Genomic DNA, 11,166 nt, shown 5'->3' with positions numbered 1-11,166 from the left:
AGTCGCTAAATACAAACCAACACGACTTCCTGTGATAGTGGTGTCAATTCCATATTTGCAAATTGGAATAAATTACCACAGCCCACAGGCAACCCAACGGCCAGAGGACTAATGTTCAGCTTGTCACCCTAGAAATAATTCTGATATTTCTAAAAAAAATTAACTTGCACTATAATAACTATTTCACACTGAGGAAATGTTAAAGAATTCAAAATATCTTGATTCATATAAGCCCCAAAGTTGCCGAAAACGTGCTTACTTCAGGAAAAGTTGTTCCGAGTTGCTCGTTTGCTACAAAGCTGTTCCAAATTCTAAAAGTTCCTTAAACGTTACCGAAGACAATCTGGATAGCTGCTATTATATTCCCAGCTTATTGACTCTTCTTACCGTTGCCAAAACACTTTCCTCTTTATTTTTTCCTCAAATTTTCGAACGCTCATTAGTTATTTGATTCAAGCATTCCCTCACAGGACGTGTTTCGGTTGGGGCCCTTCAGCCTCTAGTCGACTAGTACCTTTTTACATAGCTCTGTCGTAGAAGGTAAAGACTTCATCAGTTCAATGTGTCCCATACCGCCAGAGATTATCTAGGTTTCTGAGGCAATCCAATCCAATCTGGATGGAATGCTATTTCATCCCGGGACCGGTACCCATTTATTCACTTGGGTGGAGAGAGGCACTGTGAGAGTTAAGTGTCTTGCCCAAGAACACAATGCAGTGATCCTGGCTAAGGCTTGAAACTGAACCGCTCGGTCCGAACTCTAGGAAGCTAGCCATAAGGCCACTAGGCCGTTACTGTTCTTCGTTGGATTTTAGTCATTTCAATCCAATGCCGCGCGGCAGGATTAGCAATCAATAAAATTTATTTACCCTCGGAGCTGACGGGGACTGGCTAGGACCCTAGCAAAACATATGCTAATATGCCGAGAAAATAAATCGAAAATATAAATATAAAGAAAGAAAAATTAAATGGGTGGCTGCTTATCCGAGGCTGGGCGCTTATTAACTTTTCCTACCTTCAGGATGGGCGTTTATTCGAGGTGGGCGCTTATTCAAGGTTGGACGCTTAATCGAATAAATACGGTTTACACAGCTCTCTCCCAAATCTTTGATAGAAATGCCACGAAAAAAAAAAAGAAAATAAAAAATGGCTATAAAATGTGTATTCGCGTCAAAGATCTTTATTAACATATCAGTAACGATTAAAACATAAAAGTTTTGAAAGTTGATTTCAATCCAAGACTAGGCCTTTCTCGATTATGCTAGCATTTTTTTCGGCTTTTTTTGGGAAAACGAGCACTTTTTTTTTCGTTTTTTCTTGAAAAAGAATTGCTAGCATTTTCTGTCATTTTTCATGACTGTGATCCAGATTTCAGCGCTCAGAACTCAGAAGGATAAATAACCCTAAAGTTTCACAATTGAGATTACTTAATTCGATTGTTTTTTGTCTGTTTCGAGTCGACTGTTTGTGCATTGTGTTACTTTTGGGGGTACACAAATGTTCAGCCAAGATCAGCGAAGATGGCTGCAGCCCCCCCCCCCCCCCCCCCAGTGCCGAAATTTTTCGGGCAAAATGCCTTAAATTCGGGCAGCAGGCCTAGAGAACAAAAAATAGAAGATAAGCCGACAATTCTCAACTTCACATTCAAAACGAATTACATCAACAAAAAAGTATTTGGAATATACCAATTTATCATTTATCTGCTTTCGTTTCCTCTCGTAAATTACTATAATCATGTTCGATTTTTCTCGCAAATTCTGCGTGACCCCTCAGTTTAATTCAGTTGCAATCATTTTGAGGGAGTGGGAAATTGGCGAGTGAGAACAGAAGTTTGAATTTTCCATAGCTCCAGCGTTTGCGTGCGACGGATCTAGTTAAAGATCTTGAAAGAACACACAACTATTTCAACGCACGTTTCCTTGTCCATTTTATATGCCTCTTTATTCCCTTTCAACGCATGCCGTATCTTTTTTTTCGGGCAATAAGGTCCCCCCCCCCCCCCCCCAGCTCCGAAGGTGCCCGTACGCCTATGGTTTGAAATAAAACAAAGCATTCTTTGGAATTCAAGTGGCATTTTTTAAAGAAATCAGGCATTAGTTTAGCATTTATTTTGCTTTATTGGAGAATTTCTAGTAGCATTAAATGCCAATTTTACTAGCATAATCGAGAAAGGCCTATCCAAGTAGGGCTTACCACATGTTGCTTGGCAACTTTTTGGCAACTTTACATATTTCGAGCAACTTTTTCCCCTTCGAGCAACTTTTTCCCTCTTGAGCAACTTGTTGCATTTTAAGCGGATTTCCAGACCGAAGATCTCCAAAGATTATCCGAGTATTGTTTAGAGGCCATACTAATGTTTCCGAAGATTTACGAAGTTTGCCGAAGATTTTCGAGAAACATCGGAGGATCTTTTTAACTTTCGGCTTTACAAAACCCCCTCTGCAAACATGACGTCATCGATATCTTCACGATTTTTCTCAGTTTAGTTAATAAATCCTTGTTATTTAACAAATTTTTCCCCTAATATGTTACTCCTTTTGCTGTAAAATTGCAAAAAAACTGCTTAGAAATCTTACCCTCAAAGGGAATTTGGCGTATATTTAGAGAAATTAATTATCTTGATTTGAAGCAGCGTTTTGGATTTTTTAGAGCAACTTTCGAGCAACTTTTATTATCAGAAGCAACTTTTTTGGATTTTTGGAGCAACTTTTGAGCAACTTTTTGAGAAATAACGAGCAACTTTTTAGCAAATCTAGAGCAATTTGTGGAAAGCCCTATATCCAAGACGGTCGTTTTAATTAAAATATAGGAGACATTCTATTCTCTTAATCCAAAGGAGGATTCTTGAAAAAATATTTTAGCCCTAACCTGTGCAAGCCCAACGTGGAACGCGACTAGGCATGAATAGATTGTGCTGTGCTAAATTTAGGAAAAGTTGCTTCACAATATATCAAAAAGTTGCTCTAAAGTTGCTCAAATATCAAAAAGTTGCCACCAAAATTCAGAAAAGTTGCTTGCTCTCTAGAGTCGTTTTGACGTGAATTTTGCGTTTTCTTGAAATTGAAGGGCTTGCAGGTTTACTAAGACTTGCCCCAGCGTCTATGGAAACCTCAATGGGGTCAATGTCTGAATTATTTCCATTTTCCTCGTCTGAAATTTCATGTGATTGCGATGCTATAAGTAACTCGCACTTCAGCAAATACCAAGATGGCCGGCGGCAGGTTCTATGTTGCAGCGAATAAAACCAGTTTTAATAAATCCTTCGAAATGAAACGACCTTTTATGGTTTGGATCGGTTTTAAATCAATTTGTTGCTCAAAAGTTGCAAAGGAAAGTAAAAGTTGCCCTAGGTTGCTGGTACTACAAAAAGTTGCTCAAAAAGCCAAAAGTTGCTCAAAAGTTGCCGAGCACAATCTATTTATGCCTAAACGCGACGCGCTTGGCTCGCGGGTCAAACACGAGTCACGCTCGCGAGCGCCACGTCAATTTAAAAGAAGCAAAAGAATTAAGATATAAAAAAAGTAAAAATACACAGCGCTTTTTCTTTAAGCGTCGAAATCAAAATAATTAACTGAGAGTAATACGTTTACCGAAACACGAACTGATTTGACGCTTATGCGCATGCGTATGAGCAACTCCTTTAATCCAGCCGGTCTTCGACACGAAAGCGACCTGCAAAATCTTTTTTATATATAAAAGAGAAACCTCCCAACAGCCCAGTCAATTGTTTTCTTATTTTCGTATTTTGAGAATGGCAGTTTAAAGTTAAAGTTTTATTCTTTGAAACTGGACGGCTCCCACAAGTGAACGGGGGTTATATGTGTAACAAATAAATATTTCGTTGTTCTACATAATAAATTGGTCCCGTCGGTATTGGTGCACCACTGGCGGGGCTCGGCAGTAACCGGCTGGTACACGGAGAAGAGGTCATGTCCATCCCAGGCGCGGAGGAATGACACATACAGTCCACAAGTAAAGTCGCAGTTACAGAAACATAGTCAAAGCAATACAAGTCAATGAATACAAGTTAAATACGCTATCTCCGTGGCCGGTTGCTGTCGTTATTTTATTTTGCTTTTTATTAATTGTTGATCCAGATATTTTTTGTTCCCTTCCCTCACATGTACAGGGATGACATTAGTTTCATTTGTAATACGCATGCGTTGTTAATAAGCTCTCTAAAACGACTTTTAAAACAAATAACATGTAAAATGCTGATCGATTTTTCAAGATTATTCGTGTCTCGTACAGTTCTTTTATTTAGTTTGTTAATTCTTAAGTTTGTTGCTCTCGCTTAAATCTTGGCAGTTGGACATTTACCACAAGTGTGCGAGCGTTACATGTGTGACAAATAAATACTTTCGTTGTTCGCCACCTGTATCGGCTGCGTCGGTATTGGTGCACCACTGGCGCAGCTCGGCAGTATCCCGCCGGCGACGGAGAGGAACGTCATGTCCAATCGAAGCCGCTGCGAGCGCACGGTTACCCGGCAAGAGCGAAGGGCCTTGGCCGGCACGGAGACGGAATGACGCAAGGGGCCTCTCCTGGCGGGTGCTGTCGTTATTTTGTTGTCTTTTGCTTTATTCTCTTTTTGTACCTAAAGTTCGATGCCGGCTTCCTCTCTGTTTGACCGCGATCACGGCCTAATGTTACCAAGACACTTATAGATAGTAGATTGCTAAAGTCATATCTTTTTTTTTTTTCATTTAAAAATTTATTATTATTCACACAGGAACTTCTCAGATCCTTCAGGAATCAAAATTTTCTGCATCGTAAGCAAAATTAGTCACCAGTCTCCATCGATAATGTTCAAAATGGCCGCTGTATGGCAAGTTGTAGGAGAGAAACCTTTTGAATGTAACCAGTGTGGTTGTTTGCCAAATCCTGAAGTCTACTCTTACACTTCTTTGAGGTAGGGACTGTAAAGCTTTTAATGATTTAAATGTCCATTTGTGTGCGAAACAACTTGTCGAGTACATCAATGGGATGGAAATCTTGAACAGCTTGACTGTTCTTTTGCACCGAGCCTTAAGCTTCATAGTTCACAAGATTGAGAACAAGCTGGGGTTTTATAAAAAATGAAAAATAACTACCTCCACTTGAGAACATTGATATCCGTACTCTAAGACCACCAGCTCACCTGATAGTATTGTAATTCAACTTAATTCATTCTGACTGCTGAAGAAATACGTGTAGCTTCTTGATTGTTATGGCCATTTCATTGCATTGTCATTGTAGTCACATCAAGAATTAAATTACTAAAATTAACACAGAGTTAACTGTACTCAGCTATTTCAGTAATGTGACCTCTGAACTCTGTTCACTTTAACCATAGTCAGAATGCAAAACAATACAAACTGAAGTCATACCCAAGCAGGATGCATGGGCTAGTAAACTTAAGCCAAGAAAAGCCTGTAAGAATGTGGTCTTTGACATTTTTTTTGGGAAATGTTATGTGTATCTGCTAAATTAACTGAGTAAAACGCTTCTTTGAGAACAATTATTTTCACTGTGAGACACATGACTTGTCTATAACGAAATCCAAACATACAATTAACGAAGCACCTACACTGTATCCCAGAATAACAGCAGTCCAACTAGCCTGTGTACAGCCGTCCCGCTCTGCTCAAAAAAATCGTGGGGGAACATCTGTGTTATGGCGTCCTTAATCATGTTCTGCTGCGGGTGGTTTCCCCAGAATGTGTGGGAAATGATCTGATTGGCCCTTACACAAAAACCATTCATAAATCTGTTGTAATTGCCTTTAATTTATGGGGGCGATAGCTTGTGGCGTTCCAAATTATTTCAGCATGTTTCGTGGAGCATTCAACCTTTAGAGCCTTTTGCTTCTCACTTGTTTCTGAAGGGCACACAATATGCAGTATTATTTAAAGCCAGGATAAGTTGGAAAGAGCTGTAGTTTGGTAAAGACAGTGGTCTAGAAAAGTTCTGCGCTGTAGTTTGAAACCTCTTTTATTTGTCACATCTTCAACCCTCGAAGTTTTTTTTTCCTTAGTGGCCATTTGGCCACCAACTGCTCAAGTTTGGTCGCCAGTGAAAAATTTGAGTCGCTAAATTAAGCTCACACTTTCAGTCCTTCTTCTCAATTTTAGTCACCAGGCTGGCGACTTCAGTTCCAATTTAGTCGCCAGCTCCAAAATTTTAGTCGCCATGGCCACTAATATGGTCTTAACTTGGAGGGTTGATATTTTGTTAGTACAGTTTGTTTTGGCTCATTTCTATTTTAAATGTGTGGTTTGGAAGGACAAGCTCTGAAATTTATCCGTGAAGGCGAATGACTACTTGGATTAAATAATTGTGATGTTGGATATCCGATTTAATCATTTATGTGAAATTTAAATCGATAACAGCAAGATACTGGAACACGATTAATCCCTCCGCGATTTTTTTGAGCGGAGCGGGATGGCTGTACACAGGCTACAGTCCATTACAAAGAAATTAAACAAATGGCAGCTAAACTAATGGTACTAACTAGATAATTTGTAGGAGCCTAGCCTGTGTACATCCATCCCCCTCCCCTCTAAAAAATTGTGGAACAGGATTGTATATTAACCTAGTAAGTGGCCCAGCTCACCACGAGTCTCACGTAGCTCAGTGCTTAGAGTGCCCAACCCAGTATCCGGGAGGCCATCGGTTTGATTCCCATCAGGGACTCAGACTTTTTCTTTGTCCCACACTTGTGACATAATGAACATTTCATCGTTAGGATTAACAAAAACATCCTTTCCATGATTTTTTTTGAGGGGAGTGGGCTGGCTGTACTCGGGCTTCCAGTGCTTAGTTATAATAATAATAATAATAATAATTTAATAATTTATATAGCGCTTTTTACATGTGATGATCAAAAGCTCTTTACAGTAATTTCATTAAAAACAATAAAAAGTACAGTAAAAATTTAAAAAGATACATTAAAATGCTGATCTAAATAAAAATGTCTTAAGTTTACTTTTAAAAACACCAAGTGTCGTAATAATACAAAGGTCGGCCGGCAAACTGTTCCATAAAGCCGGTGCAGATGAAGTGAAGGACTTGCCGCCAAGTGTTGGGCGCATTGTCTCCCGTGGAACTTCTAATAATAGGCTACTATTTGAGCGTAACGAGTATGAGCTCGCTTGCTTAACTTTCACCAAATCACTAAGATGAGATGGCGCAAGACCATAAATTGATTTAAAGGTAAGAATTAAAATCTTAAACTTAATTCGATGAGCAACGGGAAGCCAATGAAGCTCGTAGAGGGCTGGAGTTACATGTATATGTGAGTACTTTGGTATGTCCATAATTAGTCTTGCAGCGGTATTTTGAACATGCTGCAGTTTGGAAATTTGAAGATTTGGCAGTCCATACATTAAGCTATTACAATAATCCAGTCGAGAGGTAATAAAAGCATGAAATGACTACAGCTGTATTTATGGCTAGCAAGTGTTGTCCATGAATTAAAACTTGCATACAGTAGGCATCTTTGAAATGGGTCAGGCAGTTGTTTATTGCTTTCCTGGTTATAAAGTGTGGCACAATTGATATCTTGGGAAAAAAAGTCACACAAGTCTCATAAATGTTGGAATGTTGGGAATGTTGCATTGCCCATAGGCTATGCTCATTGATTCATGTCATGTAATCTTCTGAATACTGCATTTCCTGAAATAAGCACCCATGCTGAGGGCCCACACCTGTATGTATACTTAACATTTATTCCACGAGTGCATGTTGGATATGAGATGGTAGATAGCCAACGAGGCACATAGCGCCGAGTTAGCTATAACGATCTCATATCCAACAAGCACGAGTGGCATAATATTGTTTTATTACAAATGCCCAAAGAATTGCAATATTTTAGCTCCCAAGATGTTTTCGTTGACGCGTACACCTACCATAATTGTGGGCAATGGTATATGAGCTCATATACCATTGGCTGTTAACCAATCAAATCGCAGGAATTGCAATATACCATTGTTAGTTTTAAATAATGCTAATTATTTTTAATTTGTTTATTTTATTTTGTAGGATCTCAGTAAGCAGGAAGAACTTTAAGTGGAATATTATGTCATGTGGAGAGTATTTTAGACAGTCGATCTTCAATTAATGAAAGTAAACAGTCCTTGTTAAAATAATATACAGGACAACTCGGATTAATATTAATCGGATTAATATTAATCCTAATGATTATTATAATCCAGTGATAGATTATTACAATCCAGTAATAGATTATTATAATCTATTACTGAGGTTTGAGCCATGCCTTAATCCATTAGGATTAATATTAATCTTATGTAAGATTAATAATAATTGGATTAATATTAATCTTAATAATAAATCTCAACAACTCAATCCTAGTCAGAAGCTTTCGAAGATTGGACCCACGCGTACTTTGTGCGCCCTTGCAGGTCGACCGGAAACTCCCCTACTCCACTTTGCATCTTCAAGCACTGAGCTAGGAATAGATGCGAAGCTTGATGTAAACATATTTCATTGTTTGAAACAGCTGAAATAGTTTTTTCGTGAACTTGACATCATATACAATATGCTTACCATGTCAGTTCACAGATAATGTTTTCATCAACAAAAGGCGCCAAGAGATGGGAGAAATTCTTGTTCATAGTTGCCATTGTGATATGCTGACTCTTAACCTCGAAACAGTTGGTGTGTTTGGGATTGTCGCTATTTCTTCGCATTTCTTTGTCATATACATATCTGTCAGATAGTCAAATAGACATATCTGTTATCCGAACATTCACGGAATTTTATCGGGATTATAATAGAAATTAATATTAATCCGGATTATAATATTAATAATAATCTAATCCTACCAGTTTTTTGCCGTGCCTTAATTTATTACTGGATTATAATAATATATTACTGGATTATAATAATCTATTACTGGATTATAATAATCCTATTATAATCTATTATTATTATAATCCGCGGATTAATATTAATCCGAGTTGTCCTAAATATACAATCATTGCAGGAAGAATTTGCAAGGTCATTAAAGCCCGATGAAGATCCAAATGATTGTCATTAGAACATCCTCAAAGATCGTTAGTGATCTTTGAAACAATTTTCACCAGGGTTGGATGTTTCATCATTACTTGCTGGGGTGGATCTAGGATTTAATCGAGGGTTTGGAGAATTGTCTGCTAAGGCAGACCCTTCTTTGGGGGAGGGGCCCAGGGGCATGGCCTCCCCAGGAGATTTTGAAATTTAGGTCTTTGAAAAAGTGATTCCGGAGTTTTGAGGGATGGTTATAGGTTGTTATCATCTCTGTTTTGAGCTATTTGAAATAAGAACTATTAACTGTTCTGCAAATCTCTGAACTACAGCATTATAATCAACAGGCGTTTTAGTGAACATGTACTGGTATGTCGTATTTGTTAGCAATGTTTGTTCACTTCAACTTTCTCATTAGAAACTGCATGTGTTTAAACATTTTTCATGCATTTTAGTTCAGATGGTTCAACCAAACCACCAAACAACCCCTGGATTCATCCTGGACTTGAACTGCATCTGTAGTTTAGTTCTGGCAACCCACAATGGGTGCCAAAAGTAGTTGAGACAGTTGGCTGAAAAGAGTGCTTATTTTAAGGTTTCCATTATTCCACTTCAAATCCATTGTAGTCTGTGAATCACCCCCCTCCCCCCTTTTCAATGCTGTAGAGAAACAAGGCAAGTCAGATAGCAAATCTAACATTGTTTGGGGGGTGGGGGTTATATCTAAGCAGTGAGGGGTGAAATTTGTCAAAGGTACTCAAAGAGAGACGAGTGGCTCAACACTTTTTTCACTTATTGTAGTTCTGTCCCTTGGGAGGAGGGGAGGGGTCTCACATGAAAGCACAGGGATGCCAGTAAGAAAATTTGAATGCAACCCCTAAGGGAGACCAATCTGGTTGTGGCACAAGCTTTTTTGACCACCAAAAGATCCCTTTTTTATGCCTGACAGCAAAAATTATCGGTGGTCTGCCCTGAACACCCTAAGTTAGACCAGACTCTGTAATTTGCGCCCCTAAGTAAGATAACAAGCATCCCTGCCTTTTCATTTTGGGAGCCCCACTTTTTTCCTTGCTTTTTTAAAACTTGGCATTTTACTCTACAGTATTCATACAGTATATGTATATGTCTAACTTCTGTTTGTAAAAAATATGTGAGAGTTTTGTTTATAAAATTATCCTGCTCATGTATCTGTTGACTTGTTGGATAATCCAAGTCCAATGAATCCCAGCCTTCCAATGGTCGTGTCGTAATTAAATTTATCATAACTTCCTGTTTTAGTTGCTGCTAACATTTTCAAGATTTAACCACTGTTAAACTTAGCAATTTGTTACTAGATATTTTTCTAGAGATACTACATCACTAGTATGGAATTTAAAACAGATGCAAATGTAGTTTCATGGTTCGGCACACATGCAAACTATTATGTGGCCCACTCAATTCCATCATGATTGTTTATAATTTAACAACAGGGACCGCGGAGAGGGAAGGGCTAGGGGGCTAAAGCCCCTCACTTTTCTACAGTAACAAGAAAAATATTATAATGATTTAAAAAAGAAACGAAAAGTTACTGAAAATATTTCGTTTCTGGACCCCATATTATTGATTTAGTTTGTAAAGGATGAAAGTAACAGCGGTTACGTCCTACCAATTTAAAATAGCATGAAAATAGACTGGAATTCCTTGCCTAATTCAATTAAGTCAGCTAAATCTCTTGCAGCCTTTAAAAGAGGACTGGAAGATATTGACTTTGATATGTTACTATCTTCTTATTGTTAGCTTGTCCCACTCTAATATTTATGTGTTATTTAACTCTATTTAAATTTTTAAATCTCACTCGGCTTTCATGAAAACCAATGTAATTGATGGAATTCCGAGGTTAAATAAAGTATCACTCACACTCACTCACTCACTCACCTTCAACTTAGATTAATAAAAAGTAGGTAAATGCAGATAATTGTCTTAAAGGTCTTCTGTTATAATCAAAAAATGTTAGGCTACAACAATATTGTGCCTTTTATTAAGGGCGAGTGGACTTCTCAGTTTCTATCCGAACAAATGAGTTATGTTTATAGGGCAATACGGTTTGTTTTCGAGCTTCATTTTGTATCAATGAAAGTGAAATTGTCTTTTCTGTTTTCATTCGTTATGGTAACATGTCAG

General features: G+C 38.2%; 1 long non-coding RNA gene across 1 annotated transcript; it reads left to right on the top strand.

Annotated features, from left to right (window-relative positions):
- Positions 1-4,813: 4,813 nt before the first annotated feature.
- On the top strand, positions 4,814-10,666 carry LOC144644186 (uncharacterized). Its single transcript, XR_013569065.1, has 3 exons — positions 4,814-4,912; positions 8,023-8,119; positions 8,961-10,666. It is a non-coding gene; the product is annotated as an uncharacterized LOC144644186 (long non-coding RNA).
- The last annotated feature ends 500 nt before the right edge of the window (positions 10,667-11,166 follow it).

This window comes from Oculina patagonica, chromosome 1 (genome assembly GCF_052425735.1).
Source record: "Oculina patagonica isolate OP01 chromosome 1, crgOcupat, whole genome shotgun sequence".
Classification (NCBI taxonomy): Eukaryota; Metazoa; Cnidaria; class Anthozoa; order Scleractinia; family Oculinidae; genus Oculina; species Oculina patagonica.
The sequence above is the reverse complement of the archived record's forward strand: the minus strand, read 5'-3'. Positions and strand labels throughout refer to the sequence as shown.